Below are 17,854 nucleotides of genomic sequence, written 5' to 3' on the forward strand. Positions count from 1 at the left end.
GATAGACTCTACAGAATAGGTGTTATTTTTCTCAACTTATAGTTCATCTTTTAACATTGTTGTTTCTTAGCAGGAAAAATGTTTTCTTTTTATACATTAAAATGTATCAATCCTCTCTTTTATGACCTCTGGGGTTAGTATCAACCTTACAAAGCCCTTTCCCACATTGATGTTATATAAAACTCTCCTATGTTTTTGTCTAGCATTTTATGACTTTGTGTTTTATGTTTAAATCTTTGATCCATCTGGAATATATTAGATCCAAGGAACAAGTTAGTGATTCAGTTTTTAGTTTTCTAAATGGCTGCCAAGCTGACAAAAAACCATTTTATATTTTATGATTTTAAGATAAATTTGGGAAACACAGTTAGGGAATCTGGAAATTGGTATTACCTAGCCTCCAATCCTTTAGAAATCACGTTCCTTGTAGTGTATGAAAAACACCATCATTACCTGGTGAGACATCCCGTGGGGACTGGAGGAGCAGCTCAGCAGTGAAGAGCACTCACTGCTCTCACAAAGAACCCGGAGCTTGGTTTCCAACACCCACAATTATAACTCCAGTTACAGTGGGTCTGATTCCCACTCTAACATCTGCAGAAACTAGGTACGCACATGCACACTCACACAGTCACACATGCACATTCACACACACTCAAACACACACACATGCACACATGCATTCATACACACACATGCCTGTGTACACACACACACACATACACACACACACACACACACACACACACTGGTTCAATTTTGGTTTGGTTTGGTTTTTTTCAGTGATGCTTTGGAAAAGTTTTCCTCAGCATTACAATATGATCTGAGACTTGTCACGCAACTTGGTAGAATTTTTTGTCACATTTTGAGTAATATTAACAGGTTTCTTTCATACATGCACTGTAAACCTTCAGGTCTCTTCCTATTTTCTTTCAGAGTGACCAATTTTCAGTTCTCTTTGAGTTGATAATGCCTGCTAACCAGCTGTCACCATTACTCCTGTGTAAACGTCACATGAGCACCACATAATTATCTCTGTCTGTATTTGGCGTTACATTGCTAGGCAATATAACCCCCATTATGTTTATGTGCTCTTCTGATCTTCATGGATTTGATTCCCAAACAAGAGAGTGCACATTCCTCCTACTCAAACTGTGTCTCTTCTTAGTAATTTATTGCTCTGGGAGTGATCTAAACTTTTGGGGGTACAAATTTACTTTTTTAGGTCATTGCTTATCTACCTTGCTTTTTATTTCATATTTCATCATTTTTAAAAAATCTATTTTATTTTTAGTTATGTGTATGTGTCTGTGTCTGTGAGTATAGGTGCCTGCAGAGGCCAGTAGAGGGTGTTAGATCCCCTTAAGCTGGAGTTACAGGTAATTATGAGCTCCAAATATGGGCAATGGGACCTGAACCTTGGCCTCCTGTAAGAGCAGCCAGCTCTCTTAACCACTGAGCCATCTCTCCAGCCCCAGGTTTCATTATTTTTATAAGAAATTTTGATGGGTGATGTCATTCTGTATGGTGTGAAAATGTGTTGCTCTGATTGGTTGATAAATAAAGCTGTTTGGCCAATGGTGAGGCAGAATAAGGTTAGGCAGGACATTCTAAAGAGAGAGAGAGGGGAAGGAAGAAGACAGAACAGGGGAGACGCTACTAGCCGCTACCATGAGAATCAAGATGTAAAAGTACCAGTAAGCCATGAGCCATGTGGCAAAGTATAGATTATAGAAATGGATTAATTTAAGATATAAGAACTAGATAACAAGAAGCCTGCCATGGCCATAGTTTAAAAATAATATTAGCCTGTGCATGTTTATTTGGGTTCGGGCGTCTGTGGACCAGTGGGTGAGAGAAATTTGTCCTGACTGCGGGCCAGGCAGGACACAGGAAAACTTTCAGCTACAAAATTTCTGATCAAAGAAATAATTAATACTGAAATTATAAACTATGTACATAATCTTAAAAAGGAGAGTACTTTCTAGTAAGCAGTAGGTCAGAGCTTAAGGTGTAGCCTGAGGGAAATTTACAACCTGAGCACAAAAGGAACTGAGTTTTGTTTTTAAGAAAGTAGAAAAAAAAATGCAGAGAGGGACAAAATGAAAATAGTAAGTAATTAGTAAGTCAGATGTTGAAATAAATTTTTTAAGTACATAGAACTATAAATAAAACCTCTATGGTGTTTGGAAAGAGTCAATAAAAGGAGTAGACCTCTTTCAAATCCAGTTAAGGAAAACAATACAGACAAGAGAAAGAAAGCGTCAGGAAGATAAAAAGGAAGCAACAGGGGTGAACAGTAAGTTAAAGTCTAGGCTATTTTAGAATAAAGAGAAAATTAAGCCTTTTGTATTAAATTTTCAGACAAAAAGCTGATACATTCCTCCATGTTATGTGAAAACAAGAGAGAAAGCTCTGTGGGGGCTACCCTGAGCCCCGCTTCCCGCCAGAGGCTCATGAAAACAAACTCCATATTTAAAAATGAACAATAGGAAACAGCTGAGATCAACGGCCACACAAAATTATCACACAATAATAAGATAGTAATCTGCAGCGTGGCAGTTTCATAATCCAAGGGTCCAGAGACATTTGTTCTCAGCTTGCCTTTATTTATGCTGTTAAAAATAGTGAGGGAGAGGGCTGGAGAGATGCCTCAGTGGTTCGGAGTGCTTGCTGCTCGTACAGAGGATGGACCAATTCTCAGAGGCCACGTAGTTCACATCCGTCTATAACCGTACTTCTGGGAGATTCCCACCCGCCTCCTCTGACCTCTCTGGACACGAAGTATGCACATGGTTCACAGACATACGTACATGCAAAACACTCATACACATAAAATAAAGAATTTCTAAAAATTATTTAAATAGTGAAGTTATCCTCCAAAAGAATTTTCAAGACAGGGTTTCTCTGTATAACAGCCCTGGTTGGCCTCAAACTCACGGAGATCTGCCTGCTCCTGCCTCCGAAGTGCTGGGATTAAAGGTGTGCGCCACCACCACCTGATCAAAAAAATTATTTTTATTGTTTTGTTTTTGTTTTATATTGTTTTGTTTTACATTGGTTCATTTCATTTTGAGACAAGGTTTTGTATATTCCAGCCTGGCTTTGAACTCACCATGTAGCTGAAAGTGACCTTGAACTCATGGTCTTCCTGCCTCCACCTCCAGTGAGTGCTGGACATGTGGGCATGTGCCTCTGTACTCAGTTTATGCGGTGCTCTGGAGTGATAGACAAGACCTCTACCAAAAGAACTATGACCCCTGCTGAACCTGTTTCTTTATGTGGTCACATTGTGCTTTACCCAATCCCAAACTTAAACTGAATAATATTCAAAATATTCATTAGCTTTAAAAGAAAATGTGACCATTTCATGTTAACGCGATAGCATATCTTATGATAAATATCTATGTCTTCTGAAACAAAAAAGTAACCTAACGAAAAGAATGCTGTTGTCTTATATTCATGTGGCCCCCTTCAACATCCAACTTAGAAGAAAAGAGCTGGATGCCCATATGTGCTACTGCATTCCATTTCTTTTTCTTTAATAAAATATTTATTTAATGTGCACTGGTATTTTGTCTATATGTGTATGTGACTGCACCATGTGGGTGCACCAAAGAAGCCAGAAATGATCCCCTAGAACTGGAGTTATAGACAGTTGTGAGCCTCCATGTGCATTTAGGTGGAAGCCCTGCCAGGGGCATATACCCAAGGAGTCTGGGTATATGGGTCTGTCCTCAGACCCCGCCCCTAAGGCAGTCCAAGAGTCAGACCCTTCCCCTCCCCAGGGCTGCTCAAGACCATACCTCCAGGCTACATTAGCCTGGTCACCATTCTGAAGAGTCAACTGGGAGGTGCTTTGCTCTACTCAGATTAAACCTGGATTTATTAATGCGTCTTGATTGGCTTATTGCATCTGTAGCCTTACTCACTACTGGGAGATTGAAACTTTTCAATGTGGGTGCTGGGAATCGAACCCGGGTCCTCTAGAAGAGCAGCCAGTGCTATTAACCACTGAGCCATTTCTCCAGCCCCTGCATTCCATTTCTTATACGGTATATTAGTTACATGATACGAAAAGATCCAGCTTTGCACAGATGTATAATTGTAATTGTCAAGGAAAATGTATGTTTTTAAAACTAAAAACCTAATAGACTAGTTGGAGTAGTTTTAGATTCATAGCAGAACTCACTGGAAGATACAGAGGTTTTCTGTATGCCCTGGCCCCTTCCTGTACACACAAAGCCTCACAGCTATGAAATGCTTCACAAATTTGCATGCCATTCTTGTGCAGGGGCCACACTGACCTTCTCTGCCTTGTTCCAAAGGAAAAAAGTGTCTTACTACATCTTTTCAAATAATCAAGAACATTCTTTAACAGTACCACCCTTGAACAAGTGACGTGGTTTGAAAGTCAGCAGCGGTGGGGAACATGAGAGCCAGTCAATAAGTGTTCCACATTCTTCCGTGAAAATGGCTTGCTTTAATCTTTGAGTGGCTCTTTGACCTAGGCACAACTTTATAGCAATGGGTTGATCATTTGAATAACTTTGGTTCTGAATCATACAGGGCTTCTAAAAAAAAAAAAACCTCACATGAATAAATATCACCACCACTTTTACCAGAAAAATCTTAACGTTTTAGAGGCTGCCAAGCTGGTGGAGGCACAAATAAGCTTTCTAAAATCCCAGTTTTCATTAGAAGGCTCAAACTTGATTATAGGCCATAAACACTAGCAGTTGTTGGACTGGGAATATATGGATCACTTGATAGGTTTTCCTCCACTAACTGGAACAAGGTGGGTGTGACACAATTTTTAAAAAGTCTTCTCACTAAATATCACTGTTTTAATGAACAATTGCATATTCTATACCTGGGATAAAGTAAATGAACAGTCATGTGGTGTTCTAATTCCTTTGTCCCCTGTAACCTCAAGAACCAGGACTCTCGGTGCGGAAATAACTAGACACAACTATAAAATGCAAGAGACTAAGTAAAAAGCTTCGGGTAAACTCATGAGGAATTTTACTTTGGAAACTATAAATAGAAATTTAGTAGCTGGGCAGTGGTGGCACACGACTTTAATCCGTAGCGTTTGGGAGGCAGAGGCAGACGGATCTCTGCAAGTTCAAGGTCAGCCTGGTCTACAGAGCGAGATCCAAAACAGCCAAAGATATACAAAGAAACCCTGGGGGGGGGGGCAGGGCAGGAACTAGACAAAGATGCTAACTAGCTTTGTTTACTGAAAATGCCTAGAAACCAGCCATCCAATAGTAGTGAACTAACCTAGTTTCCAAAATGTGGTCTGGAAAGAGGTCATGAAAGAAATCAAAGCAGCTGAGAGATGAAAGGTTCTGGGCCTACGACAAGAAATACACACACTGCACCAAGAGTATCCCATGATGCCATTTGCCCAGGAAAAATAATGTGATGCTTAAGAATGGAGACGCCAAGTACAGGGGCTCATATGACTAAGAGAGGAAAAGCTGAGCTTCAGAAAAATAATTATATGATCATCAAATGGGTTTAAACTCATTAATTCATAATCTTTAAAAGAAAAAAAACCTGATTAAGTGGGGTATGGTAGCACAGGCCTACTATCCTAGCACTTGGTAGGTGGATGTGAGGATGGAGATTTCAGGCCTGTATGGTCCATCTCAAAATAAATAAATAAATCTTATATTATTATTTAATAAAAAGGGTATAGAGTACTTGCCCAGCGTGCCCTAGGCCTTTCTCAGCATACATCATCCCAACAACAAAACAAGACAAACACAAAAGTCCGTCCCCCCCCCCCCCCCCCCCCCCCCGTGAGATGATTCCACTTACAGAAAGTGTCACCCACCTGTTAACAACGCTCTGAAGAAACACCAAGAAGTGAGCACAGTCAGGATTGCATGGTTCTCCAGAGGTGGCCGAGGGAGGGTGAGCAGAGCAAGGGTGTTCCTCCTATATTAACTTGTATTACTTCATAATAAACTTACTTTGTTCCAAGTTCTGTGACTGTTTCTACCTTAAAACAAAAAGATTGAGGAGGAAGGGGAGTAGGGGAGTTTGGGGGAGGGAAGCAGAATGTGAGAGAAGGAATAGGGAAGAAGGACAAAAATATAATCAGCAGCAAGAGACAGAACAAGAGTCAGCTGTTCACAGCATCCATCCGAGACCTTGGGGGCAGGGCCTCGATTACGCCACTGAGTCCGCTCTCATCCTTGCGGGTAACTCGGACTTTCTTCCCAAGACCTGCTCAAGTGCCCTCTGCCAGAGACTACTCCACTGAATAGGGTTAAAGGGAAAGGTGAGGGTCAAAATTGAGTGACTTTTATGTGGTGATATTGTGTTCCCCAATATATCGTGCACCTTAATAAACTTATCTGGGGTCAGAGAACAGAACAGCCACTAGATAGACATAGAGGCCAGAAAATGGTGGCACACACGCCTTTAATGCTAGCATTCCAGAGGCAGAGATCCATGTGGATCTCTGCGAGTTCAAAGCCACATTGGAAACAGCTAGGCATGGTAACAAGAGCCTTTAATCCCAGGAAGTGATGGTAGGAAGCAGAAAGGTATATGAGGCGTGAGGACGAGGAACGAGAGCCTGATTAAGCTTTCAGGCTTTTGAGAAGCAGTTCAGCTGAGATCCATTTGGAAAAGGACTCAGAAGCTTCCAGTCTGAGGAAACAGGATCAGCTGAGGAATTGGCAAGGTGAGGAAGCTGTGGCTTGTTCTGCTTCTCTGATCTTTCAGCATTCACCCCAATAACTGGCTTCAGGTTTGATTTTATTAATAAGACCTGTTAAGATTCATGCTACACTTTTATGTTTCCACAAGTGAGTCCTGGGTGTGCAAAGTGATAATTTATTGCAGGTCAGAGGTGGTGGCACACAGTTTTTATCTCAGCACTTGGGAGGCAGAGGCAGGCAAGTCTCTGTGAGTCTGGGGCCAGCCTGGTCTACATAGAGCATTCAGGCCAGCCAGGGATAGGCAGTGAGACCCTGCCTCAAAAAAAAAAAAAATCAAAATAAACCTATTATAGTTTTTCCATTTTAAAAAATAATTAAAGACCTATATTTTTGAAGCCTGTAGGTTTGATTATAATTAAGACACATCTAGTCTTTAAATAACAGATGAGGCCAGTGTTTTTTAGATTCTCTCAAATCATTTCAAATATGCAAAATTCATTATTTTCCGAGGCTAACAGAACTTTAATACTTAGACTATTAGAAATAGAACTCCCAAATGACCATAACAGGTGATTCTGATTCTGAAGGATATATTTTAGAGCTAAATAGGATAGGAAAGTTTTAAGTGATATGATATGTGGGTTTACTGGAAGAATTTAAAGCTTGTTTAAGTGTAACAATCCTTCAACATTACAGATGTTATTAGTAGGTAAAAGAAAAAAAAAACAACATCCATGTCTAATATAAACTCAAAGAAAAGGGCCTAAGTGTGATAAACTCTATTTATCAAACCTAATAGCAACAATCATTAAAAAAAAAAAAAAGATCACTTGAGAGCTGGGCAAAATAGCACATACCTGTAATCCTAGCACTCAGGAGGCTGAGGCAGGAGGATCATGAGTTCAAGGCTAGCTTGGACTACGTAGAGAATCACACACACTAAAAGCATTGATCAAAAGATGAATTTCTGCCAGGTAGTGAAGGAGCACACCTTTAATCCCAGCACTCAGGAAGCAGAGGCAGGTGAATCTCTGTGAGTTCAAGGATAGCCTGGTCTACAGAGCGAGTTCCAGGACAACTAGGGCTACACAGAGAAACCCTGTCTTAACAGAGAGAGAGAGAGAGAGAGAGAGAGAGAAAGAGAGAGAGAGAGAGAGAGAGAGATATGAATTTCTAAGCCACTGATTTAAAGCAAATTCAATAAAGGTAACTTACCTGTGCATAGCCAAAAATTTAGATATCCTAGTGAGGGAAAATTAAATAATAATATCAATGCAAGTGTTTTTCTTTTCCTCTTCCTCGTCTTCCTCTCCTCCCCTCACTGTGTAGCTGAGGCTGGCCTAGAATTTGCTCTCTGTCCTGCCTCTACATCCCCGGTGCTGGAATTACAGTAGGCATGCACTACCACAGCTAGCTAGAGATTTTAAAATCAAAAACTCTATAAAAATTAGGAGGTAGGAGTGAGGGAGAAAGCTGGCCTCACCAGCGTGTATATTTTTGTTTATTTATTGAAAACCACTTTAAAAATTAAACAAAACTTTCAACTAGAGTATTTCATATAAACACCCAATTCTCTGTTTCATTTTTAAAGACTGGAAAACACAGTTAGCCAGAATTACATATGGCGTAGGACAGGAGTGAGAATCTAAGGATCTGAGGAGACGTTTCTCAGAGTGTGCCTCTCGTTCAGTGACACACGATGGCAACTGTACTGTTATTACAACCACCATAAAGTTATGCACCTGAGGAGAATCCTGGAAGTCCAGAAGTGGGCAAACACGTGCCTGAACAAAATAGAAGACCAGAAATAGAAGCCAGGGTGTGTGGCGAGAACCGCATGTACCACAAAGGTGGAATTTCAGTGTAGCAGAAAAAGATAATTTATTTACCAAAGAGGCATAGCAAGCTAGCCATCTGGAAGAAACGCACATCACACACAAAAATAAATTCCAGATGGATTCTGCATTATACATAACAAACATGAAATGAAACTCTTAGAAAATTTAGGAGAGTAACCAACCTTGGGGTGAGAGAGGCATTTTTAAATATGACAGAAAACTCAGACACAATAAATGAAAAGGCAGACATATTTGACAACGTATAATTTAACATTTTTATACAGCAAAAATGCCAGCATGAGTTTGGGGGGGAAAAACACAATTCTCTTGAAAAATATTTGCAGCACACCCATTCAGTTAGGAAATATTTGTTTAAAAATGATCTATTCAATAGTTGCCACCAAATGCAATGCTGAATAGAAGGAAGAATATTCTTGCATTCACGACCTTACATCCCAGTGACAGATGATACATTTGAGTGATAACATAGAGTTCTTGCAAGAGAGAGGAAAGATCAAATGGAAACACAGAAAAATACAAATGAGGATTGCAGATAATTCTAGCAACTTGGAAGGATGCCTCTGGCATTCTTAGAAAGATGACGCACGCCTCCTCCCAACTCTGCATTCAGTGACGTCATGATGGTGGCTTGAATTTAATGATGACGGGAATATTTACATCATGGAAACTAGCAAATGTCACACATCCCATTTTCACTTATTGTATTGTTGGCTGCCTAAACTTAAGAAAGAGAAAAAGTGTGAAAATATATATTAAACTTAAAGGCATGGCATGTCTGTAGTCACTGTGAATAGCAGAAAACATGAAGTTGATCCCTACCATTATTCGAAAATTCCCCAACTTAGGAAAGACATTGTTTCCGTCACTGGTGAATGAGGGACGTTTCATCAGGGAACTCTGAAGCTGAAAGGGGATTGCAGTTAGTGAATATAATTTGTATAAGCACAAGAAAAAGCTTCCAAATACATCACATCTCAAACTTGATAGCATTTATGGGGGTGGGAGGAATTAGTGAATTGGAATGAAATCCCACTCGCTAAATCACGGCTGAATTGCAACCATAGACACGTTCCTATAACTTCAGCAAAAATCAAAGCATTCAGTCGTAGTCATGGGTTCTGTGGCACTTTATAAAGTCCTGGATAGGTTTGGAGAGATGGCTCTGAGGTTAAGAGCACTGACTACTCTTCCAGAGGCCCTGGGTTCAATTCTCAGCACCCACATGGAAGCTTACAACAGTCTGTAACTCCAGTTCTTCTGGAGGCACCAGACGTACACATGGTGCAAAGACATATACACATAAAATAAAAATAAATTTTAAAAAGGAAAGAGAAACAATCCTGGGTATTTTTTATTTGTAGGTTGCAAAGCATTACTGTCTGCAAATTTTTGCAATAAACACATTTATTATATTACTAGATATGTTTATTTATTATATATTCATTATTATTACCTATGTGTGTAAACTTATGTATATACAATAAACATACATTTGAAAACCATATACACACCGTGTGTGTGTGTGTGTGTGTGTGTGTGTGTGTGTGTGATCAGTTAAACACTTGCCAGCACACCACTAGTTTTACCTACATCTAACAGAATTTGTTTACATGGCCAAGAAGAGCTTGCTTGTTCCACATTGGACGACTTCATAGCCAGAACTCTGCTGCTATGGTGAAAGACTTTGAAAGACTTTGTGGGAAGACCCGGCAGTCTCTGGCCCACACTGCTGGGCACACACTTATTAAAGCACGGCCAGACACACCTACAATTCCAGCACTTAGGCGGCAGACACAGTAGGATCACCACAAGTTCAAGGCCAGCCTGGACAGAGGAAGACCATGTCTTTAGCAAGGTGGCTTAGGTGGTTGAAGGCCCTGGCAGCTCAATCCTGAGGACCTGAGTTCGATCCCTGGATCCTGCGGTGGAAGGATAGAATCTCCCAAAAGTTGTTTTCTGATTTGCATGGGGTGCCATGGCATGTTTGCCCCCACACAGAGACTCACAAACATGCACACACACACACACACACACACACACACACACACACACACACACGTAAATGAACGGATAAATAAATAGGTAGGAAACTGAGTTTACGTTAACTACCCAGCGTTACTAGTCTATGTATATAGTAAGTGGAGGACCTGAAATTTGGACTTATCTAGCTTCAAAGCCTTTTGTTCTCCCCACCCTTCAGTATCTTTAGAGATGTAACATTCTGACTTTGGGGTAATGGCGGAATTTACAAGTAAGAGATCTTATTCAAATTCCCAACTGACGTGTATTTATTTATAAGATGATTAATGGCCTGAAGAGCTCCTATGACAGCACTCGGCAGCTGGCAAGGACCAGGAGGTCAATATGAATAACATATATCCTCTACAAAACTCACTTCTCTGCAGGAGGCAAACCCGTGGGTTTATTCAGAGGGCCAGGGGATTAGACAGCCATGTCCAGTTTTCTTCGGACACAACCTACACGACGTTTTTGTTATCTCAGAAATAAACGAACTACAGACATGTCATAGGAGGCAGACAGATGTCAAAGAGGAAAAAGCCGACTCAGACACAGGAGTGAGGTTCCTGGAAAAACTGCCTCACCCCGAGAGTCAGTAACCTCCTCACCCAAATGAAGTTGGCTGTGTGTAAATCTTACCTACCAGACTTGTGTCTTGTTACATTTCCTAACATAACATCTTTTGGGGGGGAGGGATGTTGAGACAGGGTTTCTCTGTATAGCCCTGGCTGTCCTGGAACTCACTCTTCAGGGCAGGCTGACCTAGAACGCAGAGATCTGCCTGCCTCAGCCTCCCGAGGGTTGGGATTAAAGGCATTTGTCACCGATGCCTGGCTCACATTTCCTAACTTGTCTTTATGTACTGAACAAAGTTGAACAAAGTGTCATGAGTGACCTGTACTAAATATGGTCAGTACTTATTTATATAATGTGTCTATTTCTCTTGGCATATTTCTGGAAAGGAGGAGACATACTTTTCATCGGGACCAGGAAACCGATCATTTAGCCAACAGCTAACTGTTAAATCCTTGCCGTATGTGAAACGCTGTAGAGAGAAAATATTGGCTATATCTTCACCTTAGACCATGAACCTGACCATGGGGAACAACTCCTTTCTTCCTCTGGAATTTCCCACAGAGCACTGTTTGGATTCAGAAGGCAAAGTCTGTTATCAAAACAACATCTATTGGATGGATGCTTACTGTGCGTCGTCGTTGAACTGAGGGCTTTATATGTGCCTCACAGTCCTGTGAGATGGGCACTGTTACGATGCCCGCTTTATAAAGCAGGAAGTCCAAGTTTAAGAGGTCAAGTGCTGAAACATCACAGAGCTATGAGGTGTCAGGATACTGGATTCCTAAGTCTTAATCATGGCTTTCCTCTGGCTACTTCCTGTACAGCTCTCTGGGGCAGCCTAATGAAGGGTGTGTTATTACAAAACTAACCTCTCTCTGGGCAAGGGGTCTTCTCTGGACCCTACCCCTTGTTAATTGGGACTGAGAGGTGATGCGACGTTTTTAGATTGTAACAAAATCAGTGATGAATGGCATTTCTACCAGGGGTTTTGGTTTGGTTTGGTGGTTTGGTTTATAGGTCTTTTTATCTGTCCTGAGCCAACTGAAAAACTAAGTGTTGCCTGTTTGCTCAAGCTGTAGGCCGTACAGGACTGAAGTGACTTAAAGAACAGAGGGGCTTTTACATTTTTCCCGCCTTGTCTGCTTTAAGACAGATGATGGAACTCATGCGTCTACATTCCCTTCATCCAAATTCCTCCTCAGACATGACTAAAAATACAGGAAAGAGAATTGAAGGGAGAAACTGTTCATAGACCAGAGAATCTGATAACTTTCTGGGGGAAAAAAAAAAAAGAAAGTTTATTTGCAGGTAAATACAGATTAGAGGGAGCTGTAGCAAGCCAAGTCAAAAGAAAGCCAGGAGGGAAGGAGAGAGAGAAAGGGAAAGGAGAGAGAGGGAGGGAAGGAGGGAAGGAGGGAGAGAGAGAGAACAGAGAGAAAGGAAAGGGAGAGAAAGGGAGGGAGGAAGGGAGGGAGAGAGAGAAAGAGAACAGACAAAGGGAAGGAAGAGAGGAAGGAAGAAAGGGAAGGAGGGAGGGAGAAGGGGAGGAAAAGAGAAATAAAAATGATAGAGGTGAGAAGACCTCATTATGAATTTAGACTCTGCCTATGACTCAAACCAAAATGCAGCATGTTTTCTGGAGTGTGATGGGGTGGAAAGAAATGCAATCTGTTTGACAACTGAGAAGACCGGAAACCAAGAACCACATGGCTGAACAGTGTGGCACAAACCTGTAATCCCAGCACACAGGGAGCTACGGCAGGAGGAGCCCAGGTTCAAGGTCAGTTTGAGCTTCGTAGAGAATTCCAGCCTGGACTGCATAACAAGGTCCTGTCTCAGAGAGAGAGGAAAAGTTCGCATATTATTCCAAATGACCATGGTGACCAAGAGAAGAACTAAAAATGTATATGCTTTTTAAAAAATCTATTCTAAAGAAAGTGTCCACATATATATCAGCAAGTAGAGGTAGTATTGCAGTTCCTTGCTCCATAGCAAAAACAGAAAAAAAATCTAAATGTTTGTCGTTCATAAACAAATAATCATATCTAGTCATTGTATTAGTCAGGGTTCTCTAAAAGTACAGAACTGATAGAATGAATATTCATATGTATATATAAAAGACATTTATTAGAAAGGCTTATAGGCTGTGGTCCAGCTAGTCCAACAATGGCTGTCTACCAATGAAAGGTCCAAGAATCCAGTATTTGTTCAGTCCATGAGGCTGGATGTCTTGGCTGATTCTTCAGTATTCGCTGGAACCCTGAAGAAGTAGGCTCCACTGCCAGTGAAGGAATGGACTTGCCAGTGAGAAAGAGCAAGCAGACAAAGAGAAAGCTACTTCCTTCGTTCATGCCCTTTATACAGGCTGCCAGCAGAAGGAACGGCCCAGACTAAAGGTGGATCTTCCCGACTCGAAAGATCTGTATTAAAGTAAATCTTCTCACCTCAAAATATCCAGATTTTAGGTCTTTCCACTTCAAATGATTTAATTAAGAAAAAAATCCCTCAGCTGGGCAGTGATGGCACATACTTTTAATCCCAGCACTTAGGAGGCAAAGACAGGGGATCTCTGCGTTCCAGGCCAGCCTGGTCTACAAAGGGAGTTCCAGAACAGCTGGAGCTACAGAGATAAACTCTGTCTCAAAAAACAAAACAACAACAACACAAAAGAAAGAAAGAAAAGAAATAGAGAAAGAAAGAAAAAAGGAAGGAAGAAAGGAAAGAAAGAAAGAAAGAAAGAAAGAAAGAAAGAAAGAAAGAAAGAAAGAAAGAAAGAAGGGAAAGACCCCTCACAGGTGTAGCCAGCTACTTGAGTTTTAGTTAATTCCAGATGTAGCCAAGTTGACAACCTAGAAGAGCCATCACAGCCATATTAGATAGCAAATTAAAATAGTAAAATGGACTCTTGCATGTACTGGAAGGGAAAAATATCCAAGACTTTTCAGTAAGTCACGAAAAGCCAGCAGCGGGATAATTAGTGTGGCATGCCGTTTGTGTAAAACAAAAAGCACCAAGTGAACCTGTGAAGATCGCAAAAGCGGCAAACCGTGCTAACGGCGATGAGCACCTCTGAGGGCAGGCAGGCGTGTGCTGGGGGTGGCCAAGGGGAATTCCAGTGTTCTACATGGTTTGAAGTGTTCACAATAAAATATGCATGACTTGTGCAATCTAAAGTTAATCATTCTTAAGTGGCTACCACTGAGGCAAAGAAACAGAGGCCTGAGGCTGCAGGGATGGTCCAGCAGTAAGTAGCACATACAGATCCTGCAGAGGACACAGGTTTGTTTCCAAACACTCACACTGGATGGCTCCCGAATGCCGGAAACTTCAGCTCCAGGTGACCCAACGCCCCCTTCTGGCCTCCAAGAGCACCTGCATGCACCTGGATACTCATAGATGCAGACATACACACACACACACACACACACACACACACACACACACACACACACACACGATATTTTAAGTTTTAATCTTTAAAAAAAAAAAACAATAAAGCCAGTAAGAACCACAACATTTTCATTTAATGCCACTCTATGAGCGCTGATGGACTGGTTTTTTAACTATGAATTCTTCCTTAAAATAATAATTTTAAACAACAACAAAAACCAATGTAAATACTCCTTTAGTTGCAAAAAAACAGTCACAGAACAATGTTGCTGCCAGCAGTTCTGAGGCCCAAAGGTCGCCCTCCCACCAGCCCGGTAAATGATTGTTATTTATGAGCACTCCCTGACATAGATACGCACAGCTATTTACCATTTCTGCTGAGAGGATGGATGCTCACATTCATGAGAGACAAATACAAATCAAGACTCAATGAGACAGGCGGTTGAGGGCCTGGGGATTAGAAAAGCAAAAATAAAATAAAATAAAAAACAAAGCCAGTGACATCCTCCAGTAAATCATTTCTCTTTCCTGTCTCGTGTGTGTGTGTGTGTGTGTGTGTGTGTGTGTGTGTGTGTGTGTGTTTCCTTAAGAATCCAACAACCTCATCTGGGTTGCAGACATTTTTATGGACTCACCGCCGAGTTCTAAAAAGCATGAGCAAAATATTTGGCAGAACTGGCCTCTGGGCTGGGAGCTACATTATAATCATGGTGGGTTTCTTTGTCCAGGGCTCAGAATTACACTGTGTGTGTGTGTGTGTGTGTGTGTGTGTGTGTGTGTGAGAGAGAGAGAGAGAGAGAGAGAGAGAGAGAGAGAGAAAGAGAGAGAGAGAGACCTCAACAATAGCTTTCCTTCTTTATTTCTTTTTTCTTTCTCTTATCTTTTCGAACAGTCTTTCAGAAAGCTTCAGAAATTTGACAGATTTCATAGATTATTTTTAAATTTATTTTAAGCACCGTAAGATGGCTCATTGCATCACCAAACCTTACTACCTAAGTTCAATCCCCTGGACCACATGGTGGGAGGAGAGAACCAACTCCTAAAAGTTGTCCTCTGACTCAAAACACACGCTGTGTCCTGTGTGCGTGTATATGTAATTGTGTGTGTGTGTGTGTGTGTGTGTGTGTGTGTGTGTCCATGTGTAAGTGTGGATGCCCATGGAGTCCAGAAAAGGGCCTCACATCCTGGAGCTGGAGTTATAGGTGATTGTGAGCTGCCCAACATGGGAACTGGGAACTGATCTCCAGTCCTCTGTAAGAGCAGCAAGTGCTAATGACCACTGAGCCATCTCTCCAACCCCAAACCTCATTTCATAGACCGAGTGAGATCATTCCAACCTAAAGAGAGTGAGAAAATGTCTCTCTGGGGTTTTACACAGCTCTGACCTTCCGACCTTAATGCAAGGTCCTGGACCAGACAGGAGTTCTGTGTGCAGATGCCTGGCCACCTTTTGCCGCAGCATCTCTGTGCTGTTTGGTAAGTGATCAGGGACTTTACTGGGAAAACCTCTCAGTGAACCTCTTTGAAATGCCCCGCACTTCTTAGGCATGCTTGTGATGACTCCATGAGTCCCTTTCTGACCTGTCGAAGCAAAGTGCATCATTTTTGATGTTAGGCTCTGAATCCTCAGCTTCATTTCTACCTAGGACAGCATATTGAGGGCAATGAAAACAGGACCCGTGTGTGTGTGTGTGTGTGTGTGTGTGTGTGTGTGTGTGTCCTGCTCTGCTCAAACATGTCTTCTGCCTAATATTTGTATCATCGCTTCTGGGCCTTTAGATATGCAGGAGAGAACAATCCAACATTCCTGCCCAGAACCAAGTGAGAATGACAATGAAGAGGTCTGGGGACGTAGCTCAGCTGGCAGAATGCTTGCCTAGCATGCACAAAGCTCGGCAGGCATCATAGCGCACACCTGCAACCCCAGGACAAGGGAGGCAGGGGCAGGAAGCTCAGATGCTGAAGGCTGTCCTGAGACACAGAGTGAGCTTGAGGCCAGCCCGAGACCAACAGCTCCACAAACAGAAACTGCACAGGCTCACTCCCATCTGTCTTTGTGTCCATGCCCCTCCCTCATACCCGACCAAACCGTGAAGGGTTCAAAGCTCTGTGTTTCGGGTGCTACATCAAGCCTTCATTGGCTCCATTCTCTTCCCTACCTGTCACCTTCCTGTCGACCAGGAAGCCCTGCTCTGGTGTGGTATGGGGACGTCTCCAAGCTTCTCCTCCCCTTCCCGTGTTGAACTGGTCCACACTCTCCAGCATTCCTTTTGCTCTAGGAGACCCACTTCTCTCATGGTGAGCTTGACTGACAAATCGGGCCATGCAGTCTCTCTTCTCAGAATAGAATCTCCCTCCGCTCCCAAATAACTCACACATAGTTCCTTCAAGACCCAAAATACCCCAAACTCTGGAGGAAAATTATAAATATGTAAAATGTCTCCTACCTGATTTTTCGAAAACTTATCAGGAACATCTCCCCCCATCAATCAATTCTCTGCAGTAGCCTAAGGTTTCAAAACTCAGTGATTCTTCTTGTCTTCCCACTGAGTTCACTGGGCTTTTCTCCAGCTGTTCCACACAGCACGGCGCATGAGCATCTCACAGCTAAATCTGTACACACCGCAGATGATTTCCAAGTCACAGGAATGCAGCCTGATCACCAGGGAAGAGGCTCCTGAAGGCCAGGGATGTGGCTTCATTTCCTGCACACGCCTGAGGCACCCTCCTTCGATGCAATCTGGTGTCCTAGGTTTACAGTCTTCCTTCTCAAATGCTTAGCGGGGGATGGGCTTCAGGAAGGGTTTGAGAGCTCATAAACCTTGGCACTTATTTCTTAAAAATAAAATAATCACTTTTATTACACATACCTCTTCTCAGAGCTGATAAATTTTAACCAAAATCTTCATCACCACTCTATTAAAATTCTGTCTAGACAATAAGAAAGGCAACTGAGTTTCTTTCATTTAAATATATATATATATACACATATATATATATATATAATATATATAATTATTGATCTGGGTGGTGGTGGTGCATGCCTTTAATCCCAGCACTCAGGAGGCAGAGGCAGAAGGATCTCCAAGTTCAAGGCCAGCCTGGTGTACAGCGTAAGTTCCAGAACAACCAGGGCTATACAGAGAAACCCTGTCTCAAATATATATATATAATTTTTTTGTATATATAATTATTGGGCTTGGGATGTAGCTCAGTCTGTAGAGTTCTTGTTTAGTATGAAGGTCATCTTGGGCTCAGTCCCTAATACCATGTTAAATGTGACTAGTGGCACACACCTGTTATCCCAGCACTCAGGAGGTGGAGGCAGGG

The 17,854-nt window shown here is 41.9% G+C and overlaps 1 pseudogene; it reads right to left on the bottom strand.

Annotated features, from left to right (window-relative positions):
- Positions 1–4,249: 4,249 nt before the first annotated feature.
- On the bottom strand, positions 4,250–4,347 carry LOC131897776 (U6 spliceosomal RNA; annotated as a pseudogene).
- Positions 4,348–17,854: the final 13,507 nt, after the last annotated feature.

This window comes from Peromyscus eremicus, chromosome 22 (assembly GCF_949786415.1).
Source record: "Peromyscus eremicus chromosome 22, PerEre_H2_v1, whole genome shotgun sequence".
In the NCBI taxonomy this organism is placed as follows: Eukaryota; Metazoa; Chordata; class Mammalia; order Rodentia; family Cricetidae; genus Peromyscus; species Peromyscus eremicus.